We start from the raw sequence: 25,885 nt of genomic DNA on the forward strand, positions 1-25,885 counted from the left end.
GGTTGCAGTTAAGAGGTCAGCTCGGGCTACACTCATGTGAAAGCTTAACTGGGGCTAGAAGACCAACTTCCAAGATGGATCACTCAGCTGGCTGTTGGCAGAAGGCCTGAATCCCTTACCACATGGGCCTCTCCACTGAAATGCTTGCATGTTCTCATGAAATATCAGCTGGCTTCCCCCAGACTGAGTAATCCAAAGAACAAGTATGGCGGCCACAACACCTTTTATAACTTACTCTCAAAGTTGCATACTGTCACTCCCACCACATTCTATTAGTTAGAGATGATTCACCAAGTACTACCTACACTCAAGGGGAGGGTAATTAGGGTCCATTTTTTGAAGGAAAGGGGATCAAAGAGTTTATGTACATCTTTTAGTACCACCACATAGGGATCCCTCCTCCTTTTCAGGGCTAATTCCTCCACCTATGAACTTGATTCCATCCTTTCCCACCTGCATTTGGCTAATCAGTTATGTTCTTTCTTAATCTCTTAACAGTAGACCTCATTTATTGAGCATTTAATACGTCCTGGCCACTGTGCCAAAAGCTTCATTAAGTGGATAATCTCACTTAATACATACAACTCCATGAAGTAGGGGAATGATTACCCTGCTGTTACAAATGAGTAGACCAAGGCTCAGAAGGTCTAATTGAAACGTCCAGTGTCAGATAACTAGTAAGTAGAAAAGTGACTACTTAAACCCAGCCCCGACTGACTCCACAGCTGTACCCCTCTCCACTAATCTACTCTATCCTGCCCAACATGGACCTTTGGTCTCTACCTCTCCATCAGCTGCTTCTTAACTTTCAAAGAGGCTCAGTTCTTCTTCATACAAAAATTACCTTCATTTGTGTCCTGCCTCTTTCAAGCTTCATCACATCTTCCCATTTGTTAAGTAGTGGTCAGCAAATAGTTCCTACTTCCACACTCCCATTTGCTGCAACTCACAGCCATCCAGTTCTGCACTTACCAACTCAGTGAAATGGATTAACCAATGACTCCCTAATTTCCAAATCCAATGCCTCCTCTTCAGCCCACATTCTGCTGTATTTCATCAATGCTAAGATGCTCAATTTTCAACATTTCTGAAATAGAGATGTCTTAAAAGCAATGGCACTTTGTATGTGATCAAATAAATTTCTTTGCTCCTCCTTAATTTCATTGCATGGCTCAGTCCGTCTTCTTTGCCTGCTCCTCTTCTTCAGACATCCCTCAGTGGTGGTGGCGTAGTTAATTTGTTGGTGTAGGAGAGCAAAATTTGCCACCCCAAAGTATCTCTTTGGCATGTGGATTATTTCGAGATGAAAACAATCAAGGCCCAAAAGACTCATGAAGAACCTCTGGCTGGCCCCCTAACTGCCTAAAGAATGTAGACAGAGGACCTGTTCCAGGAAAGGAACTATCACCATAGAGAACTATAGTGTGAACTAGGTGTATAGACAGGGAGGAAGCTAGCAAAGTCTGTTTGTTAGAATTTCTCTCTCTGTGTCCCATTGTCTCTCTGTGGCCCAGCAAACATTTGTTTACCAAACACTTGCTTTTCCCTCTTCACATAAATTGCCTTCTTCTCCTCTGAGGTCCGAAACAACAACCCCCAACATCCTCTTTTGTCTTTAGCTAAAAGAGGTATTTAAGGTGAAGGTTTCAGTCATTTATGAGAGTTGTTCAGTTTTCCTGGGCTCTCCCATGTATACATGTTATTAAACCTTTGTTTGATTTTCTCCTGTTAATCTGTCTCATGTCAATTTAATTCTTAGACCAACCAGAAGAACCTAGAAGGATAGAAGAAAATTTCTTCCTCTCAGACAGTGGTGACTCACCATTTTAACATTATGCACTACTGGGTAATCTATTACAAAATCTTCCGTACCACATCTGTGTTAATCACCTCTAATTTCTGCTTCAGCCTCCATCTTTCCTTTAATTAATTGCTTATCACCTGTATGTCCTTTACAAGTACCACAAACTCGGCATGTTCCAAACGTTAACCCCTTTCCAGACTAACTTCCCTGCTTTTATTCCCTATCTTGGATGTTGACATCACCCTTGTTAAAGAACATCTCAGAGACATTAATTTAAAGCACAGCTGACATTTACTCATCTATAAGGGAGATCAGTTGTATACAGATTGCCATCCAATAGACAAAACAGGGTTTATGGAGGGAACACTCTCAGTCAGGGGAGAAATGACAAAACGTTTTGTTTTGTTTTGTCCTTGGGTGTGCTGATTGGCTAAAACTATCAAGAGGGCAATTTGCACCCAAGCAGACTGCATTATTACCAGGGAAGGTAATTTTAGTTACTCGTCATTTTTCCAAGAAATCTTGTGACTCAACTGTGGAGTAGGAAGGTGGTATGTTCACCTTGCATATTTCCTGCTGATGTCCTTCCTTTGGTATCTACACCATAGTCGAGCTAGGACTTATTATAAATACTTACTCCCTTTTTGTGGTCAAATTCAGATCAACGTCCGTGGTTGACCACGAAGAATTTTGTGTCTTCTTGATGTGGTATCATCCACTAGATGTTGGTTTGAGATAACAGTTTATAGTAATATTTGAACACATATTGGAAGTGCTCAAGAAATAGAATAATTACAAATATAATTTAAAAATTTGGAACCATTTGTATCCAGTTTCCTAGTCGGCCTACACCTAATCAGGAGAATTAGTCTCATGTCTCTTTATCCCTCATATTCCTTGGATTCCTTTGAGGCCTTTGTACATTTTAGGAACAGCAGCTAACGGTTGGGGGCCTAGGTTCAGTGAAGACATATGGATGTATGTTAGCAGGTCTTATTAAAGGAGTCTGAAGACAGATGGTAAAACCACTTGTTGGAAAAATTGGCAGCCACTACAATTGTTGGAGACAGGTAAATAAGGGCGTTCAAAGAGTTTATGGGAAAGAAGACAGCTGAGAGAAAGGCAAAAACAACCACGGCATTTATTTTACAGTCTAATACCTTGACCCATACAAAGGAAAGAAGTAATAAAAGGAGCCAAATGTTAAACTGTTATATCCTAATCACAGATCTTAATCTAAAAGTCTTGTATAGGAACTTGAGTAGCTACCCACTTTCAGAGCTCTGTGCTTCCAAAGCTTTTTACTGAGCCCTAGGTTTATAAATCTCCAGTGGGACTGGATGTCCAGGTTGTAGAATCCTTAGTGACTTCACACTGGGAATCACAAACCCATGAGTATATACCCTAGAGTTTAAGAGCATTATTTGTGGTTAAATATACTAGATATGACCTTTCCAAGGCTGACGTCTTGGCATCCTCAGTACATTTCTCTTTCTGACTTACTTCACTTAGTATGATGATCTCTAGTTGCATCCATGTTGCTGCAAATGGCATTATCTTTTTTAATGGCTGAGTAGTATTCCATTATATATATATATAATATATATATATCTCAAATCTTCTTTATGCATTCATCTGTCAATGGACATTTAGGTTGTTTCCATCTCTTGGCTATTGTAACTAGTACTGCTATGAACACTGGGGTTCGTGTATCTTTTCGAATTACAGTTTTGTCTGGATATATGCACAGGGGTGGGATTGCTGGATCATATGGTAGTTCTATTTTTAGTTTTTTGAGGAACCTCCATACTGTTCTCCATAGTGGCTGTACCAATTTACATTCCCACTGACAGTGTAGGAGGGTTCCCTTTTCTCCACACCCTCTCCAACCTTTATTACTTGTGGACTTTTTGATGATCGTCATTCTGATATATACCGGTGTGAGGTGGTACCTTATAGTTTTGATTTGCATTTCTCTAATAATTAGCGATGTTGAGCATCTTCAGCAAGTGGTTTTGAATCCTTAAATCTTTAACAAGGTGGCGTGCTCTTGTTAAGAGGCAGAGAGTTCAGAAGTTACAGCTTATGCAGCACAGAATGTACTTTATTTTAAAGATAAGAACTATGAAAAAATAATGTATCAGCATTGGCCAGGGGACAGAGAATGCTGAGTTTGAAGAGCTATTCAGCAGTCGTGGGGTTCATTTTTATTAGGAGGGGGAGCTAGATTGGTTTCCTTAGGTTGGAAACTAAGGAAATAGGATTACTATTTCCTAGGATTACTAGGGAAAAAAAACCTAGGATTACTTAGGTTAGAGTGGTTCTTGACAATTATGTGGGAATTAGACAACGAAAAAATGCCATAGGTGAAATGTGACTATTGTTTTGAAACAATTAGGTTTGAACAGCAAATCTTATGAAGGCAGTGAGTGAGAAGGAGAGTAGAATAATTCCCGCTGAGGCACCAACTAGCTTAATTGTTTCTGCCACAACACCACAGCAATAAACAAGGTAGCTAAACCTACCACAGGCTTGCGATGAGATTTTAGCTTTTGCATAAGCACTTTTAAAGCACAACTTGCCTTTTCTGTACGAACAATTATGAAGGATTCAGTATAGTCAGGCTGCCCAAAGTCAGGCGTTGCTCTAATGTCCGAGTAGGAAAGAAGAAGGCCTATTTAACATTTGGCTCCCAAGGGAACATCTGTTTTAGTTTGCTTTTGTAGTGACTGAGCTAAAAGCAATATGGAAAAACCCAACATGCTAATGATCTCTAGGAGACAAACAGTGCTGCCCAGTGCCCTTCTGAGGAGGGTCTAGATTGCAAGAAGTTCTTAACAAATTTGCTAGTTTGAATTGAGGGCTTGAATATGGGAAATGCAAAATAAAAGAGTTATCACAGGTGAGATGTGAACATACATAAAGATCAGAGCATAAGTAATGGGTGTCTAAAGATAAGAAAATTGTTACAATCTTTGTAAGATGGACAATTTAAAATAAAATTTTTAAAGTAACAATAACTACTAGGAATCCTAAGTTAGAAGTAAAGAATTTTTGTTTAAAAATGATTCAAAAGTATGACAAAAAACAAAAAAAAGGTATCCAAAGATCATTCTTTTTCTGAACTGTCATTAACAAACTCTTTTACTAATTCACATGCCATATATATATATATATATACACACACACATAATACACACATGCACATATAATTAAATGATAAATTTATAGTTTTATAAGATATATATATCACATTAAACTTACCATCTTAATAAAACTACAGCAATTTCCTTGAAAACCCAACAAAACAATTACCTTACATATTTGTATGTCTTTGCAACTACTATTTGAATACTCATTTAATTACAACTTTTAACCAAAGAAACTAACTTCTGTTCCCTCTCAGGCACAGAGAAAACTGGAAAGGAAGCAAAGGAGCACTGTCTGCCATTCTCAGGTACCTAGCAGCAGACCACAGCTCTACAAGGATGTCTGCTTGTGTACCACCAGCTCACATGCCACATTCATTCATTCTGCATGTTGATGCTATAAAATAATACAGTCACTGCTGATATCAAAAAGATTGTCAGACAGATGATATTATGAAATTTATATAGACAGTGGAAATAGAGTAACTAGTTTTTAACATTTTTTGAAATTCTTAAGAGCAAATACTTTTAAAAGATATAATTATAACTCAGTGTAGTTGGACATACAAATTTCTTACGCTTTTATGTTATTAAATAATTACTAATGTAAGCTTATCTGAAGAACAAGACTAGTAAAAGATTTAGGGAGTCCAGATTAATATGGATTTCTATGAGTAAACAAATCCAGGTCTTGCAAAAGTTAGAATATTAGCTAACATGATTTTTTACCCTGTTAAAAACAGAGAAAACTTATTATTGTTTTCAAATCAAAATTGTCAAACCAGTAGATTCAAAGTGTATGGAATTAAATCTTTCTTTTCTTGAATTCTATTTATATGAAAGAGGATTAGCTTCCTAAGTCAATCAAAATAGAAGCTCATTTACTTTTAAAGGGCTTTATAATTTATAAGGTTTCTTGGAGATAGGCAAAGACACACCAATCTATTTGTTTAGAAATTATTTATGCCCTAGATTTGTCAGAGTTCTCCAGAGAAACAGAGCCAATAGGATGTGGACCTATACGGAGATTTATTATATGGAACTGGCTCACACAATTCTGGAAGCTGCAAGTACCAATCTGCAGTGTGGGGCAGCGGGCTGGAAACCCAGGAGAGCTGATGGTACAGACGAAGTCGGCAGACAGTCTGCTGGCAAACTCCCTCTTGCTCAGGGAGGCCAGTCTTTTGGTCTATTCAGGTCTTCAACTGATTGGATGAGGCCTACCCACATTATGATGGGCAGTCCAGATTTAAATATTAATCTCATTCCAAAGCACCCTCCAAGACAACAGAAAATTAACCATTACATACCCATACAATGAGAAAATCTTATCAAACTCTCAGGAAAGCTAGGTAATTATAGAGGGATATAGAGCTGAACTTCTACTTTATGATATGCTATTTTTCCATACTTGTTCAGTCCATCTGTAAGTTGAGCTAGGGGTTCAGCTTTCAGATTTATTGACACCTTGCTGTTGGGTCACAAAGCTTTCCCTCAAATCTTGACATTGCTCATTTGTATTTGTATGTTCTTCTGTAGAACTTCCCTATTTCTTTTACTAGAGAATGGAGGAATAGTCTTGTACTTAGAACCCTTTCAATTTCTTAGGATGTCATGAAGCTAAGGACAAGCCAGAAGCAATCATTCTTATTCCATCTGCATTCCCAAGACACATGTTTAGATACATTTATACAACTGCTATACAATTAGAGTTCTTTATTTTTCAAGTCATAAAAAAAGTTTCAATTTTTTCTTTTTTCTTTGCCAACGTTTCCCTCCCATCTGATAGCAGATGTGTCTGAGTTAGATATAACCTATGGTGTTCACAAATAACAAATTCCTGTGGCTAATCTCCGGTAATTACCAACAACAACCAAAAGAAGCTGTCTGATGGGACTTCTGAGATGCTGGTGCGAGTAGCCAAATAAATTTGAAAAGAACACAATTGGGAGATTCACACTTTCTGATTTCAGAACTTATTACAAAGCAGCAAGACAATGTGGTCCTGGCATAAAGAAAAACATACAGATCAATGAATTGAGAGTCTAGAAGCAAACCCTTGTGTTTATAGTCAATTGATTTTCAACAAAGGTAATTCAGGGGGGAAAGAACAGGCTTTTCAACAAATGGTGCTGGGACAACTATGTATCAACATGCAAAAGAGTGTAGTTGGACTCTTCTCATATCGTATACAAAAATTACCTCAAAATGGTCATAGACCTAAACATGAGGGTTAACACTATAAAATTCTTAGAAATATAGGGGAGTGTCTTCATTACCTTGGGTTAGACAAAGCCTACTAAAATGTGACATTGAAAGCACAAGTGAAAAAGAAAAAAAGTAGATAAACTGAACTTTATCAAAATTAAGAACTTTTGGGCTTACCTGGTGGCGCAGTGGTTGAGAGTCCGCCTGCCGATGCAGGGGACACGGGTTCGTGCCCCGGTCCGGGAAGATCCCACATGCCGCGGAGTGGCTGGGCCCGTGAGCCATGGCCGCTGAGCCTGCGCGTCCGGAGCCTGTGCTCCCCAACGGAAGAGGCCACAACAGTGAGAGGTCCACGTACCGCAAAAAAAAAAAAAAATTAAGAACTTTTGTGCTTCAAAGGGCATCATCAAGAAAGTGAAAAGAAAACACACAGAGTGGGAGAAAGCAAAAATCACGCAGTAGGTGAAACACTGAGCCTTGGATTTTGCCTTTGGGCAAGTTGATTGCCTGAAAACTACCAAGGAGAACAGTTTGCCCCAGAGGAGCAGAAGGGAATTTCAGTTATTTCTTGCTCTAGTTCAGGTCCCTATCATCGGCAGCCTCTTAACTGGATGCCCCCATCCATCTGCCACATGGGTGCCAAAATTATCATAACAAAACACAGATGTTTGCCATCCCTCTGTTTAGCAGCCTGGATGGACTCTATATTGCCAGTAGAATTAAATCCAAATGACTTATAAAAATGGCATTCAAGGCTCTTCACAATCTAGCCCCTATGAACTCGGGCAGCTACATCTCCACCAGAACTCCAGCCCCACCTGCCCTTCCCTGGATGCCATCACCTGAGCTCCTCTTTCTATCACAGTTCCCTCTACCTGGATGCTCTCTCCTTCTCTGCAAGGAAAACCTCCACTCAGCCTTCAAATGTTACCTCTTCCGTGAAGCCTCCCCTGATTTGCTCATCAAAGCAAGTCACTTCCTTACTTGTGTTCCCAAAGCACTTCGTACTTACTTCCACGCCATTACTTAGCACTTACCACATCGTATGGCAATTATGTGGCTGCTTTGCTCTCACCCTGAGGCCAGGGGCAGTGACTGTGTTGTCTCTGTACCCTCTAGTGCCTATCTTCTGATTTGGCTCCGAGAAGCTTCTCAATTCGTATTTGGTCAATGAATGTGTCATCCATCACAGGGACATTGATCAGTGAGCGTTTTTCAGTGTCTGTACTAACACTGCAGGTGAAAAAAAAAAAAAAAGAGTTTATAGTCTGGCGAAGGTTAAAAGAAGTAAATATGAATAGCATAAACTATACAGCAAGCTAGAAGCCATAAGAGAATTATGAAGCAAATATTACGGGGGTCAGGTAAGGGAGAATGAATCCTAGAGAAAATTCTAAAGATTTCTACAGTTAGCGATGGGGGCCAGGTGATGGTAGGGAAGGGGCAGCCGAGGAGCTGTTTACAAATTGGACACAAGCCAATGTTGACAATTTCAATAACTTTCAGTGTCATACGCTATTGCTGAAATTAAAAGTCAGGGGTATTAGGGATTTTATAAAAGGGTTTCCCTCTCTGGGAACTCCCTCCACTTATACAGACAATATAACGGGAGTGCGTCCTTTGGCTGTCAAGGTGACCTTCCACTTGTTGGGGAAGAGTTGTTCTCACGGAGACTCCTGAGTCTGTCCACACTGCAGCAGAGGCTCCCTTATTGTCCCCAAAACTTTCAGCTTTGGTTAGTGGCAAAGCCTGGAACTTCTGGACCACTGTCCCCACCTTGATCTGATATTTCTATGACTACACTGGCCTGAGTGGAGGAAGGAGCAAAGAAAGCTTCACTCCTACAGCTCCACCACCACTAGACTTTTGGGCTGAAACACCTCAAGCTTTTGTTGACTGAAATAAGGACGCACAGCATAAAAGCTGTGAGTCAAGTTTTATTTGGGGACCTTACGGAGGACTATAGCCTCAGAGACAGCCTCGCAGGTAGCTCTGAGGAACTGCTCTGAAGAAGTAAGGGAGGAACCAGGACGTATATGAATTTCTTTGGGCTGGAAAAAAACATGTAGTTGAACATCAAAAGATTACTGCAAATCACAAAGAACAGACATCTCAAGTTAATGATGTTAGTGCTTTTCTATATATGGGAATATGCAATAATCTAGGGTCATTTGAAATTTGTCCTTAGAGATGCATCTTAACTATCTAGGGGCCAGCACAGAATGCAGAATGCTTCCTGTTTTTCTCCATCCTGAATTCCTCTCAGGAATACAATAATAGTAGGAGACTTTAACACCCCACTCACATCAATGGACAGATCCTCTATATAGAAAATCAACAAGGCAACAGATCCTAAATGATACAATAGAACAGTTAGACTTAATTGATATTTTCAGAACATTACATCCAAAAAAACCAGAATACACATTCTTTTCAAGTGCACATGAAACATTCTCTAGGATTGACCGCAAAACAAACCTCAACAAATTTAAGAGTATGGAAATGATTTCAAGCATCTTCTCTGACCACAACAACATGAAACGAGAAATCAACCACAGAAAAAGAAATGAGAAAAAAACTATTACATGGAGACTAAACAACATGCTACTAAAAAAAATGGGTCAATGAGGAAATCAAAAAGATAATTAAAAAATACCTTGAGACAAATGACAATGAAAACACAACCATACAAAATCTATGGGATGCAGCAAAAGCAGTTGGAGGGACGTTCACAGTGAATTCCCCTCAGGTGCACTGTCAGTGGGCAACTCCAGTGGCTAATGGCTTTATCCTTGTAGAACTGGAATAGCAGGCAACATATTTTTCTTTACAGTCTGGTAGTGAGAGACTGAATATACAAATGGACAATGGCCAGACCATATATAAAACAGAACTCTGACCCACAGTCTGGAGCAACCAGCCCAGGAAGCCAACCTACTATCTGCAAGTCAGACTTCTATCTCTAACAACTAGTCCAGGAAGTGAAACAATAACTCCTGTAACAATCGGTCCCAAATGGCCAGGACTTTATTAATATCTGATAGCCTCCCTAATTTTTGTTGCAGCTTCCAACTTGGGATCAACTGGAGAAAGCACATATGCTCCCCTGACCAATCACATAGGATGCCATGCTTCTGGTTAGCCTGCCTTCAGCTTCCCATGTCAACAGCCTCCAATCAGGGCACACCTGCAGGGTTCCTCTTTGTCCAGTACAAAGCTTTCCCACTCCTCTGCCTGCCTTTGGGTGTCTGCCAAAACCTAAGTGATGTTGGCTGACTCTTGCTATAGCAAGCCCTGAATAAACAGCTTTTGCTTGATCTCAATCGGTTGGTATTTCTTTCCACAGTAGAAGAGGGTTTTTAAAACCAGATGCTAAATATTATTTCCAGAATCAAAGTGGGGAAAATGGTAAATGACTTATAAGAGTTCTCTCAGGGGATAACCAGCTTTCGCCTCACTTTTTTCTCAGATTTAACCACCTTGTCAATTCCCTAGGCTGTGTAGGGAAGCATACACAGGCTGATCTCGCCCTGGTATCTCTTCCTCCACCCTGAACAGCACAGTGGAGCGTGGTAATCCACAGGAATCCCTTTCCCCAAGTATGAGTCTAGTTTAGAATCATATCACCAAGGAGCTCCAACAGAGGAGCATGGGGTAGGCACTGGCCCCCCACCCAGGGCAAGGTGAGGTCACAGCTCCTCCTGTTGCCTATAATCTTCCTGCCCCTGAGGGTGACTCTTGGACAGAAGCCCACAGCTCGCATGATAAACAATGCTCAGAGACAGTACACTGGGGAGCCTCATCAAGGAAGAAGAATATTTTCCTACAGCAGCATGATTGGAAAAGAATGTCCTCTTCCTTCTATATGACCTCGCAGGGAAGTTTTACTTGCACCGCCCCTCCTCCACTGCCCGGCCTGCCCTGGGTCCTCTTGCCCACAACGGTGTCCTGCTGTTTCCCCTTCCCACAAGCCGAGACCCCTCACTCTGGGCGTCCTCACTAAAAGACGCGGAAAATTAGAAGATTTCTCAGTGTTTTTCATTTCTAGTTTATATTCTGAGGCTCAGCTCTGTCTTCCTACCAGGCTGGATTAAGAAGAAAGGCAGTTGATAAGGTTTGCTCTCCCTGTATCCAGAGCAAACCCCAGGGACTGGGGTGTGAGCAAGACGAAGGGGAGTTTTTCTTGTCAACCTTGGGTATGAACATACAATTTTTTTTTTTTTTTCGGTACGCAGGCCTCTCACTGCTGTGGCCTCTCCCGTTGCAGAGCACAGGTCCGGACGCGCAGGCTCAGCGGCCATGGCTCACGGGCCCACCCGCTCCGCCGCATGTGGGATCTTCCCGGACCGGGGCACGAACCCGTGTCCCCTGCATCAGCAGGCGGACTCCCAACCACTGCGCCACCAGGGAAGCCCTGAACATACAATTTAAATGAACTAAATATTCCTGCTTTAAAATTTTTTTTAAATGTGGTAAAATACACACAAAATTTCCATCTTAACCATTTTAAGCGTACAGTTCAGTGGTGTTAAATACATTCACATCGTTGTGCAAACAATGTCTAGAACTCTTTTCATCTTTTTTTTAGACATTCTTTTTTAATATTCTTTTCCATTATGGTTTATCACAGGATATTGAATAGAGTTCCCTGTACTATTGTTGTTTATCCATCTTATATATAATAGTTTATATCTGCTAATCCCAAATTCCCGGTCCTTCCCTCCCCCAAACTCCTCCCCCTTGACAACCATAAGTCTGTTCTCGATGTCTATGAGTCTGTTTCTGTTTCATAGATAGGTTCATTTGTGCCATATTTTAGATTCCACTTATAAGTGATATCATATGGTATTTGTCTTTCTCTTTCTGACTTAACTTAGTATGATAATCTCTAGTTGCATCCATGTTGCTGCAAATGGCATTATTTCATTCTTTTTTATGGCTGAGTAGTATTCCACTGCATATATGTACCACCTCTTTATCCACTCATCTGTCAATGGACATTTAGGTGTTCCCATATTTTGGCTATTGTGAATAGCACTGCTACGAACATAGGGGAACAATCCAGTGGGATTGCTGGATCATATGGTAACTCTATTTTTAGTTTTCTGAGGAACCTCCACACTGTTTTCCATAGTGGCTGCACCAATTTACATTCCCACCAACAGTGTAGGAGGGTTCCCTTTTCTCCACACCCTCTCTAGTGTTTGTTATTTGTAGACTTTTTAATGATGGCCATTCTGACTGGTGTGAGGTGGTACCTCATTATAGTTTTGATGTGCATTTCTCTAATAATTAGTGATGTTGAGCATCTTTTCATGTGTCTACTGGCCATCTGTATGTCTTCTTTGGAGAAATGTCTGTTTAGGTCTTCTGCCCATTTTTCGATTTGGTTGTTTGTTTTTTTGTTGTTGAGTTGCATGAACTGTTTATATATTTTGGAGATGAAGCCCTCGTCTGTCACATCATTTGCAAATATTTTCTCCCATTCTGTAGGTTGTTTTTTCATTTTTTTTATGGTTTCCTTTGCCGTGCAAAAGGTTGTAAGTTTGATTAGGTCCCATTTATTTTTGTTTTTATTGCTATTGCCTTGGGAGACTGACCTAAGAAAACATTGGTACGATTTATGTCAGAGAACGTTTTGCCTATGTTCTCTTCTAGGAGTAGAACTCTTTTCATCCTGAAAAACTGAAACCCAGTACCCAGGATTAAACAACTCCCCATTCCCCCCACCCCTGCCCCTGGCAACCACCCTTCTACTTTCTGTCCCTGTGATTTTGACTACCTTAAGTACCACATATAAGTGGAGTGTCAAACAGTATTTGTCTTTTTGAGACTGGCTTATTTCACTCAGCATCATGTCCTAGAGGTTCATCCATGTTGTAGCACGCGTCAGAATTTCCTTCCTTTTTAAGGCTGAAAAATAGGCCATTGTATGTATTTACCACATTTAGTTTATCCATTCATCTGTCAATGGACACTAGGGTCGTTTCAGCCTTTTGGCTATCGTGAATAATGCTGTTATGAATATGGATGTTATTTTCTTTATTCCTTTGTTCTTGACTCTGGCCAGAGATACTGATAGTACCTCAAGCAGTGTTATTAGGATGAAAATAATCAATGTTCAGTTTATAAACTTATTATATTGTTTTACTTCTGAAATACACTTTAAAGGAAAGTCTGAGGAGAACAGATCCGCAAGTTTTTGCCAAACAATAGATTTTGAAAGAAAACAGAACAGAGCTTCTCAGCTCTGGCTGCACTGAGGAAAGTTGAAAGAGCACCTATGCCCAGATCCTAGGCCCCGGAGAGTCTGAAGGAATTGATCTGGGCTTGTTAGCGTCACCTGAGAGCTTTTACATGGCACAATGCCCAGGCTCTACTCGAGACCCATTAAATTAGAGCTTCTGGGGGTGGGGCCCAGGCACTGATGTACTTTAACGCTTCCCCAGGTGAGTTTATGGCTAGCTGGGACTAAGAACCACTGGCACAGCCCACACCTTCACCCCTAGAGGGACTAAAGATGGGCCACTTGGACTGGAATGGAGTAGGGAGAGGGCTGGGGCATGAGCTTATAGAAAAAGGGACACCTGGGTGGGATTCAGGTAGAGGGAGGTCATCCCCTGAACCTATTCACATCTGTATAAGCGTCCTTTCATTAAACTCTCCTCAATTACCTTGTCTGAGTGAGTCACCTTTTCCTGCTAGATTCTGACTGATAGTTGCCCTCACCTTGACAAGGTTGCAAAAATCACTGAAGGGGCTTCCCTGGTGGCGCAGTAGTTGAGAGTCCGCCTGCCAATGCAGGGGACACGGGTTCGTGCCCTGGTCCGGGAAGATCCCACATGCTGTGGAGCGGCTGGGCCTGTGAGCCATGGCCGCTGAGCCTGCGCGTCTGGAGCCTGTGCTCCGCAATGGGAGAGGCCACAGCAGTAAGAGGCCCGTGTACCGCAAAAAAAAAAAAAAAAAATCACTGAAGGTCAGTTTGCCATGCACAGATGCTCTAAGGCTACATCTGGAAAAGACCTGGATCAGGAAAGCTGTTAAGAGCCGAGCACGTTGAGAGACAGCTACTCCAGCCACCCCCTCCCCGAGCCTCTCTCACACTCTCATCTCTGCTGCTTCTGACTCTGCTCTCTCTTTGCTGCCCCCAAATCTGCAGCCCCAATGCCGGCAGAGGGCACCTGGTCAGCCTCTATCTCAGGTCCTGGCCGACCTGGTGCAGTGGCTGCCCCCCCCCAACCCCACCCAGAGCAGCGCCTCGAGGTCCGCTGGGCAGAGGACTACAGGCAGGGCAGTGCCATCTAGGAGGGAGCACAAGACCAAACTGTGACTGACATTTCCGGGACACAAAGCCATCACTACCCGTTAGCCTGATGGATTTCACACATTATTTTCTTTTTACTTTTTTGCGGATTAATAAATTACACAAAGTGCATAAAACTGGATGCAGATGAATACAGTTTTACATAAGTGTACACCTGTGTAACCACCACTCAGAAGATAACAAAATTTCCAGCGCCCCAGGAGGCTCTCTTACACCCCTCCCAGTCAGCCTGCCCCCACAAGGGCAAACACTATTTTGCCTTCTTTCACTAGAGATTAATTTTGCTTATTCTTGAACTCCACGTCAATGAAATCACACCCTATGTACTCTTTCGGGTCTGGCTTCTCTTGCTCAATATTACATCTGTGAGATTCAGCCATGTTACTGCATGAAGCAGGAGTGTGTGTTTTTCATTGCTGCGTGGAATTTCATTTACAAATACGTCACAATTTATTTATCCATCCTACTCTTTTTTTTTTTTGCTATACGCGGGCCTCCCACCGCCGGGGCCCCTCCCGTTGCGGAGCACAGGCTCTGGACGCGCAGGCCCAGCGGCCATGGCTCACGGGCCCAGCCGCTCCGCGGCACGTGGGATCCTCCCGGACCGGGCTACGAACCCATGTACCCTGCATCGGCAGGCGGGCTCCCAACCACTGCGCCACCAGGGAAGCCCTATCCAACCTACTCTTAATAGGCATTTGGGTTGTTAACAGATTGGGGACTATCATGTATAAAGCTGCTATGAACATTTTCCAATGCATCGTTTGGTGAACATAAGCACTCATTTCTCTTGGGAATATACCCAGGAGTGGAACTGCTGGGTCATAGGGTAGACATAGAAGATGCTGCCAATTTTCCAAAATGACTGTACCAACTTACACTCCCACCAGCAATATCTGAAAGTTCTAGTTGCACCACACTCTCATTAATACTTGATATTATCAGCTGTCCTAATTTTAGCCATTCTGGGAAGGGTATGGTTATACATCATTGCGGTTTTAATTCGCATATTTAGTATACTATTAAAGAAACTAGTGAATTTATAAAACAGAGATATCAAGGAGTTTTTTATGTTGTTGCCACTGTCAGGGAGGAAGAAATTGTCGTCTATCCTTTTAGGTTCTTCTGGATGGTCTAAGAATTAAACTGACATGTGACAGATTAACAGGAGAAAATCAAACAGAAGTTTAATAACATCTATATGTTGGGGCCCAGGGAAGCTCACCCCAAAATATGCAATGACATAATGATTATTTTGAATTAAAGTTACTTAATAAACAGTCATTACAAGAGGGACACTCTGACCCTCCTTTCTGTCTCCCTGAAAGCAGGAAATAAATCTCCCATGTGAAAGGTGCACCCCTGCATCTGGAGGTAGAAGGACACCCTTATCCCCAGAGGTGGGGGAATTACAGGCCTAGAAGCCTCTGGAAACAAACCTTCTTACTTCTTTAATTTACTACCCCAAGCCCACATTCTGTTTTGATTCTTCACTAATTGGGCACCCAAAACCCAAGTTTCTTTGTCCTGTCAATTCCTCACAAATTTATTGTCTCTTTGTCTAAAAAGTATAAAAGCTGCCTGCTTCGGCCACTTCTTAGGTCCCATTTCCACGAGACCTCTGTGTGCATGAATTAAAATTTGTTGTTTTTTTCTCCTGTTAATCTGTCTTGCATCAATTTTGTTATTAGTCCAGCCACAAGAACTCAAAGAGGGGTAGAGGGGGAAATTTCCCCCTCCCCAACATACACATGGGAGAGACTCAGGAAAACTAACTCTCCAAGATGGCCAAAACCCTCGCCTTAAATACCACCTGTGGTTAAAGACAAAAGGAGATGTTGGCGGGGAGTGGTTTAGAACTTCAGAAAGGAGGAAGGCACTCCATATGAAGATGCAAAAGAAAATGTTTGGTAAATAAACGTGGGCTGGGCCACGCAGGGACAATGGGACACAGAGTGGACTCTGATCTTTATGCTTTTGCAATTCAAGTAAAAAAAAAATGACGGAGGCAGAGTCAAGATGGTGGTGGGGGAAGACACCGAGTTAGCATCTCTCCACAACTAGGGCTCCTGCCGGCCACTGGGCAGGGTCTCTGATGCCCAAGGAACCTCAGAGTGAACTGGTAGGACGTAGCGGGACTGAGGGGGGGAGGAGAAGTGGAGGCCAGACAGGATCGTCGCCCCTGAGGCCGGGGAGATCAGGAGAGGCAGGCAGGAGGGACTCTCCAGGAAGAGTGGGAGAGAAGTGGAGGGCGATTGCCTGGCCCACTCCGGCCGGGGAGCCTGCTGAGCTCCCAGGCCAGTACCCCGCCCTCCAAAGCCCCATCCAGGCCGCATGGGTCCTGGGGGCATAGGAGGGAGGCCGGGGAGATCAGGAGAGGCAAGTGGGAGGAGCCATCCTGGAGGAGCAGGAGAGGCGCGGAGGGCGACTGCCCTGCCCACTTGGGCATGGGGCGCCTACTGATCTCCCAGTCTGGTTCCCTGCCCTCCAAAACTCCCTCCAGGCCATGTGGGTCCTTGGGGGCATAGGAGGGAGGCTGGGGAGATCAGGAGAGGCAGGCGGGAGGGGCCCTCCCAGACTGGAGGAGAAGGAAAAGAGAGAAGGGCATTTGCCCCGCCCACTCGAGCCCAGGAAGCCTGCTGGGCTCCCAGGTGAGGTTCCCTGCCCTCTGAGACGAGGGGTTGGGGGCACGCCTGGGCCCGTTCTGTTCCTTGAGCCTAAGCCCCACCGTCCGCAGCCTCCAGGGCCTTTTCCAGCCCTGTGGGTCCTGAGCATTGGCCCCATTCACCACCCAAACCTCACCCTTTCTTAGTTCCCGCCCTCCATAGCCAAGGCCTCCCCACCCCCCACCCCTTTTTTTTTCCTTCCTTTTTCCTCCTCCTCTTTTTTACTATTGTGGTACTGATGTACCTTCCGGTTGTTGATTCATCTATATTTTTATTTTTATATTCTTCTTAACATATCTGCTGGTTCCCTAGTCTAATTTTATTCCTTACTTTGTTATCGTTTTTTTTTTTTGCCACCCCAGGCGGTTTGCAGGATCTTGGTTCATGAGCCCAGGGTTGGGCCAAAGCTCCTGTGGTGGGAGCTCCGAGTCCGAACCACTGGACTAACAGAGAATCTCACACCCCAGGGAGTATTCATCAGAGTGAGGTTTCACGGAGTTCCTCCTCTCAGCTCCAAGACCAAGCTCTACCCAATAGCCTACAAACTCCAGTGTTGGAAGCCTCAGGCCAAACAACCAGTAAGACAGAAACACAATCCCAGTCATAGAAAAAAAAGGGGGGACGGCAAAAAAATATGTCACAGATGAAAGAGCATGGTAAAAACCTACAAGAACAAATAAATGAAGAGGAAATAGGCAGTCTACCTGAAAAAGAATTCAGAGTAATGATAGTAAAGATGATCCAGAATCTTGGAAATAGAATGGAGGCACGGACTGAGAAAATACAAGAAATGTTTAAAAAAGATCTAGAAGAACTAAAGAATAAACAAACAGAGATGAACAACACAATAACTGAAATGAAAAATACACTAGAAGGAATCAATAACAGAATAACAGAGGCAGAAGAACAAATAAGTGAGCTGGAAGACAAAATGGTGGAAATAACTGCCAAGGAGCAGAATAAAGAGAAGAGAATGAGAAGAATCGAAGACAATCTCAGAGACCTCTGGGACAACACTAAATGCACCAATATTTGAATTACAGGGGTCTGAGAAAAAGAAAGGGTCTGAGAAAATATTTGAAGAGATTACAGTTGAAAACTTCCCTAACATGGGAAAGGAAATAGTCACCCAAGTCCAGGAAGCACAGAGAGTCCCATACAGGATAAACACTAGGAAAAACACACCAAGACACATATTAATCAATCTAACAAAAATTAAATTCAAAGAAAAAAATACTAAAAGCATCAAGGGAAAAACAAAAAATAATATACAAAGGAATCCCCATAAGCTTATCAGCTTATTTTTCAGCAGAAACTCTGCAGGTCAGAAGGGAGTGGCAGGATATACTTAAAGTGATTAAAGAGAAAAACCTACAACCAAGATTCCTCTACTCAGCAAGGATCTCATTCAGATTCAATGGTGAAGTCAAAAGCTTTTCAGACAAGCAAAAGCTAAGAGAATTCAGCACCACCAAACCAGCTATACAACAAATGCTAAAGGAACTTCTCTAAGCAGGAAACACAAGAGAAGAAAAAGACCCACAAAAACAAACCCAAAACAATTAAGAAAATGGTAATGGGAACATACATATTGATAATAACCTTGAATGTAAATGGATTAAATGTCCCAACCAAAAGACACAGACTGGCTAAATGGATACAAAAACAAGACTCATATATATGCTGTCTACAAGAGACCCACTTCAGACCTAGGGACACATACAGACTGAAAGTGAGGGGATGGAATAAGATATTCCATGCAAATGGAAATCAGAAGAAAGCTGGAGTAACAATACTCGTATCAGAAAAGATAGACTTTAACATAAAGACTGTTAGAAGAGATAAGGAGGGACACTACATAATGATCAAGGGATCAATCCAAGAAGAAAATATAACAATTATAATGTTTATGCACCCAACATAGGAGCACCTCAATACATAAGCAAATGCTAACAACCATGAAAGGAGAAACTGACAGTAACACAATAATAATAGGACTTTAACACCCCACTTACACCAATGGACAGATTGTCCAAACAGAAAATAAATAAGGAAACACAAGCTTTAAATGACACAAGAGACCACATAGATCTAATTGATATTCATAGACTATTCCACCCAAAAGTGGCAGAATACATTTTCTTCTAAAATGCACATGCAACATTCTCCAGGATAGATCACATCTTGGGTCACAAATCAAGCCTCAGAAAATTGAAGAAAATTGAAATCATATCAAGCATCTTTTCTGACTACAACGCTATAAGACTGGAAATCAATTACAGGAAAAAAACTATAAAAAACACAAATACGTGGAGGCTAAACAGTGTGCTACTAAATAACCAAGAGATCACTGAACAAATCAAAGAAGATATTTAAAAAATACATAGAAACAAATGACAACGAAAACACGACAATCCAAAACCTATGGGATGCAGCAAAAGCAGTTCTAAGAGGGAAGTTTATAGCAGTACAATCCTACCTCAAGAAACAAGAAAAATCTCAAATAAACAATCTAACCCTACACTTAAAACAACTAGAGAAAGAAGAACAAAGAAAACCCAAGGTCAGTAGAAGGAAAGAAATCATAAAGATCAGAGCAGAAATAAATGAAATAGAAATGAAGAAAACAATAGCAAAGATCAATAAAACTAAAAGCTGGTTCTTTGAGAAGATAAACAAAATTGATAAACCCTTAGCCAGACTCATCAAGAAAAAAAGGGAGAGGACGCAAATCAATAAAATAGAAATGAGAAAGGAGAAATCACAACTGACACCACAGAAATACAAAGGATTATAAGACACTACGACAAACAACTGTATGCCAATAAAATTAACAACCACGAAGAAATGGACAAATTCTTGGAAAGGTACAATTTTCCAAGACTGAACCAGGAAGAATTAGAAAATATAAACAGACCTATCACAAGTAATGAAATAGAAATTTTAATTAAAAATCTTCCAACAGGGCTTCCCTGGTGGCTCAGTGGTTGGGAGTCCCCCTGCCAATGCAGGGGACGCGGGTTTGTGCGGGTTTGTCCAGGAGGATCCCGCATGCCACGGAGCGGCTGGGCCCGTAAGCCATGGCCACTGAGCCTGCGCGGCCGGAGCCTGTGTTCTGCAGCGGGAGAGGCCACAACAGTGAGAGGCCAGTGTACTGCAAAAAAAAAAAAAAAAAACTTCCAACAAACAAAAGTCCAGGACCAGATGGCTTCACAGGAAAATTCTATCAAACATTTAAGGAAGAGCTAACACCGATCCTTCTTAAACTCTACCAAAAAATTGCAGAGGGAGAAACACTCCCAAATTCATTCTATGAAGCCACCATCACCCTGATACGAAAACCAGGAAAAGATGTCACAAAAAAAGAAAATTATAGACCAATATCACTGATGAGCATAGATGCAAAAATCCTCAACAAAATACTAGCAAACAGAATCCAACAGCACATTAAAAGGATAATACACCATGATCAAGTGGGATTTATCCTAGGGATGCAAAGATTCTTCAATATACACAAATCAATCAATGTGATACACCATATTAACAAATTAAGGAATAGAAACCAGATGATCATCTCAATAGATGCAGAAAAAGCTTTTGACAAAATTCAACACCCATTTATGATAAAAACCCTCTAGAAAATGGGCATAGAGGGAACCTACCTCAACATAATAAAGGCCATATATGACAAACCCCCAGTAAGCATCATGCTCAATGGTGAAAAACTGAAAGCATTTCCACTAAGATCAGGAACAAGACAAGGATGTACACTCTCGCCACTCTTAGGCAACATAGTTTTGGAAGTCCTAGCCATGGCAATCAGAGAAGAAAAAGAAATAAAAGGAATACAAATTGGAAAAGAAGAAGTAAAACTGTCACTGTTTGTCGATGACATGATACTATACATAGAGAATCCTAAAGATGCCACCAGAAAACTACTAGAACTAATCAATGAATTTGGAAAGGTTTCAGGATACAAAATTAATGCACAAAAATCTCTGGCATTCCTATACACCAACAACGAAAATCAGAAAGAAAATTAAGGAAACACTTCCATTTACCATTGCAATAAAAAGAATAAAATACCTAGGAATAAACCTGCCTAAGGAGGTGAAAGACTTGTACTCAGAAAACAATCAAAGATGACATAAACAGATGGAGAAATATACCATGTTCTTGGATTGGAAGAATCAATATTGTGAAAATGATTATACTACCCAAAACAATCTACAGATTCAATGCAATCTCTATCAAACTGTCAATGGCATTCTTCACAGAATTAGAACAAAAAATTTTACAGTTTGTTTGGAAACACAGAAGACCCCAAATAGCCAAAGCAATCTTGAGAAAGAAAAACGGAGTTGGAGGAATCAGGCTCCCTGACTTCAAACTATACCACAAAGCTACAGTAATCAAGACAGTACGGTACCAGCACAAAAACAAAAATATAGATCAATGATACAGGATAGAATGACCAGAGATAAACCCACACACAAAGGCGCACCTAATTTATGACAAAGGAGGCAAGAACATACAATGGAGAAAAGACAGTCTTTTCAATAAATGGTGCTGGGAAAACTGGATAGCTACATGTAAAAGAATGAAATTAGAACACTCCCTAACATCATGCACAAAACTAACTCCAAATGGATTAAAGACTTAAATGTAATAGCAGACACTATAAAACTCTTAGAGGAAAACATAAGAAAAACACTCTTTGACATAAACCACAGCAAGATCTTTTTTTGACCCACCTCCTAAAGTAATGGAAATAAAAACAAAAATAAACAAATGGGACTTAAAAGCTTTTGCACAGCAAAGGAAACCATAAACAAGACCAAAAGATAACCTTCAGAATGGGAGAAAATATTTGCAAATGAAACAACAGACAAAGGATTAGTCTCCAAAATATACAAACAGCTCATGGAGCTCAATATCAAAAAAACAATCCAGTTAAAAAATGGGTGGAAGACCTAAATAGACATTTCACCAAGGAAGACATACAGATGGCCAAGAGGCACACGAAAAGCTGCTCAACATCACTAATTATTAGAGAATTGCAAATCAAAACTACAGTGAGGTATCACTTCACACCAGTCAGAATGGCCATTATAAAAAAAAATCTAGAAACAACAACAACAACAACAAAAATCTAGAAACAATAAATGCTGGAAAGGGTGTGGTGAAAAGGGAACCTTCCTGCACTGTTGGTGAGAATGTAAATTGATACAACCACTATGGAAAACAGTATGGAGGTTCCTTAAAACACTACAAATAGAACTACCATATGACCCAGCAATCTCACTACTGGGCATATACCCTGAGAAAAGCATAATTCAAAAAGAGACATGTACCACAATGTTCATTGCAGCTGTATTTACAATAGCCAGGACATGGAAGCAACCTAAGTGTCCATCGACAGATGAATGGATAAAGCAGATGTGGCACATATATACAATGGAATATTACTCAGCCATAAAAAGAAATGAAATTGAGTTATTTGTAGTGAGGTGGGGGGAACTAGAGTCTGTCATACAGAGTGAAGTAAGTCAGAAAGAGAAAAATAAATACCGTATGCTAACACATATATATGGAATCTTAAAACAAAAAAAAAGTGGTTCTGAAGATCCTAGGAGCAGGACAGGAATAAAGACGCAGACGCAGAGAATGGACTTGAGGACACGGGGAGGGGGAAGGGTAAGCTGGGACGAAGTGAGAGAGTGGCATGGAGATATATACACTACCAAATGTAAAATAGATAGCTAGTGGGAAGCAGCCGCGTAGCACAGGGAGACAGGCTCAGTGCTTTGCGATGACCTAGAGGGGTGAGATACGGAGGATGGAAGGGAGGCTCAAGAGGGAGGGGATATGGTGACATGAATATGCATATGGCTGATTCGCTTTTTTGTGCTACAGGAACTAACACAGTATTGTGAAGCAATTATACTCCTATAAAGATCTATTTTTTAAAAATGAGGGGCTTCCCTGGTGGCGCAGTGGTTGAGAGTCCGCCTGCCGATGCAGGTGACACGGGTTCGTGCCCCGGTCCGGGAAGACCCCACATGCCGCGGAGCAGCTGGGCCCGTGAGCCATGGCCGCTGAGCCTGTGCGTCCGGAGCCTGTGCTCCGCGGCGGGAGGGGCCACAACAGTGAGAGGCCCGCGTACCGCAAAAAAAAAAAAAAAAAAAAAAAAATGAGGACCAGGGGAATTAAGCACCCAAAGTCACCAAGATTTTATGAGCAGAGCCAGGCTCAGAACGTAGGACCCCCTTATTGTCACCCAGGGCCTCTGACACAGCCTCTGATGATATGATTCTCACACAACCTCTGATGATCTTTAGTTCTGTCTGGAGGTCTCAAGGCTGAAAGGAAAAAAGTCTGTCTGACCCGTGTCCGGGCTGACCCTTCATCACTTGTTGGATTCCTCAGGCAAAGCCGTGTAAATCAAAATGTTTATTTAAAAGTAAGTTATTTCAAATCAGTTTTAATGCTAATTAGTTTAACATAATTCATACTAATAGTGCATGTGGTGTGGATCATTGGAGCACCCCATAATTAGAAGGACCCTCTGAAGGGTTCCAGGCAACGATTGCAAACCTTTGGGTAGGTATCATTTTCAGAAGCAGTTGAAAACTCTCAAATTTCTCCCCAGGGAAAAAAAGCACGCATTTTCTGACAAATTCCATCTTGCCTAATATTTCACGGGGCATATAGACTCCTTGAAGCCAGCCCTGAACTTGAGATTGTGTTCTATAGCATGTATCTCCTCCCACAGACATCCTGGACTGGACTTTTCATCTACCTTTGACAGAGATCCAGATACCAAAAACTTTATAATTTTGGACATACATCTCTTTATTTTAAACTTATTTTTATCTAATTAATAGAGATATAAAACAATGATCACGATTCTCTAAGTTTTTGTGTTAGAAAAGGGAATAATAAGGAGAATTGCGTCAAGTAGTCAGTATACATGGGTCCAATGGCAGGGGGGTTTTTGCTGTCATCAGTACCAGGATGACTAAGATCTCCTATCCTAGGCAAAGAGTGAGACGAACAAACCCAACGGATAGCACTTTAAAAAAAATTATTATTTATTTTATTTTTGGCTGCGTTGGGTCTTCGTTGCTGCATGTGGGCTTTCTATAGTTGCGGTGAGCGGGGGCCACTCCTCGTTGTGGTGCATGGGCTTCTCATTGCGGTGTCTTCTCTTATTGTGCAGCACGGGCTCTAGGGGCACAGGCTCTAGGCTCATGGGCTTCAGTAGTTGTGGCACGCGGGCTCAGTGTTGTGGCGCATGGGCTTTGTTGCTCCGAGGCATGTGGGATCTTCCCGGACCAGGGCTCGAACCCGTTGTCCCCTGCATTGGTAGGAGGATTCCCAACCACTGCGCCACCAGGGAAGCCCCGTGGATAGCACTTTTTGATCACTTACTTTGTGCCCTGTTCTTGATGTTAACTGCCAATCAAATGGCTCCTGATAACGACCTCGTATAACATTTGTTGTCATCTACTAAGCATTTAAGGTGTGTGAACATCAAAGGTAATTTCATTACAATAAAGTATAGGGAAAAAACATTTTAATTTAATTAGTACAGGGACATATGCATAATCTGTTTTTCCAAGCCTGGTCAGGATGTGGTGAGAGTTACGGGGTCACGGTAGCAGTTACAACTCTTGTCCCTACCTGTTAGTGCAAGGCTTCCCACTTCTTGCAAATTTCTCTCCAAATACTTCTTCTCCATCCCTGGGAATGTTTGTCTCTCAGGGCTGGTTTTGCGGGACACGGTGTCCTACACCACTTTCTCCACCAGGTGGCAGCACTACAGTAGCAGGGACAGCCTTCAATTCACCAAGCCCTCCTCCCAGATTATAAGGAAGAATTCCTTTCTCCCCTTTGCATTACTTTTAAAGAGTTCCCAAGGAGACCAAGTTTTACACCATTGTAAAGCAATTACACTCCAATAAAGATGTTAAAAAATAAAAACAGACCAAGTTCTTTTGTTTTTAGAGGATATAGCTTTCTCAGCCCCTGTCTCTCCATACAAATCAGACATTAGTCCCCTGAAAGCCAAATCTGAGTCACAGCCATAGGGCTGTATTCAGAATAGCCTTGCCCCTCTAATAGTGAAGTCTTTGCTGCTGGGCCCTTCCAGTCCCTGGGCTGGTTGAGAGCTTGGGAATAAGACAGATCTCAAATGAGTCCTACCTCTTCCCATCCCTAACTATGAGATTTTGAGCAAATTAATCTCAAAACCTCTGTGTTCTCATCTGTAAAATGGGGACAATGATGGTACCCACTTCATCATGCTGACGTGCAGATTAAGTGAGACTATATCATAGTCCCTGGCACATGGAATGCATTGATCAGTGTTAGCACTTATTATAAACATATATACCTACAAAAAAGATATAAATTATTAACAGGGGCTATTTCTGGTGGTGGGATCGGAGTGGATTTTTAATTTCTTCTTTGTTTTCCAAATTCTTTTCCCTAGGCATGTACTGTTTTTAAAATCAGGAAAAAAAAGGCAATTAAAATATGATAGATTGTCAACTCCAGTTCCTGATGATTCCACTGAAACACTGAAATACTTTCTCCACTGCTCAATGAGATCTGGAGGGCTGGGCCTATGTCTTATCTACTTCGGTATATTTAACATTAAATATATCATCTGATGCCCGGTAGGTAGTCAATACTCATTTCCTGAACAAAATCTCCATGGTAATTGCTT

At 41.7% G+C, this 25,885-nt stretch overlaps 1 long non-coding RNA gene across 1 annotated transcript in view; it reads right to left on the reverse strand.

Moving 5' to 3' along the window:
- Nucleotides 1-25,885, reverse strand: part of LOC109549318 (uncharacterized) — a 66,191-nt gene that overhangs the window by 10,296 nt on the left and 30,010 nt on the right. The window contains exons 3-4 of the long non-coding RNA XR_002175588.3: nt 8,199-8,394; nt 7,339-7,472 (exon numbers count right to left, since the gene is read on the reverse strand). This is a non-coding gene — a long non-coding RNA (uncharacterized lncRNA). The remainder of the gene's footprint in view (nt 1-7,338; nt 7,473-8,198; nt 8,395-25,885) is intronic.

This window comes from Tursiops truncatus, chromosome 9 (genome assembly GCF_011762595.2).
Source record: "Tursiops truncatus isolate mTurTru1 chromosome 9, mTurTru1.mat.Y, whole genome shotgun sequence".
NCBI classification, from domain to species: Eukaryota; Metazoa; Chordata; class Mammalia; order Artiodactyla; family Delphinidae; genus Tursiops; species Tursiops truncatus.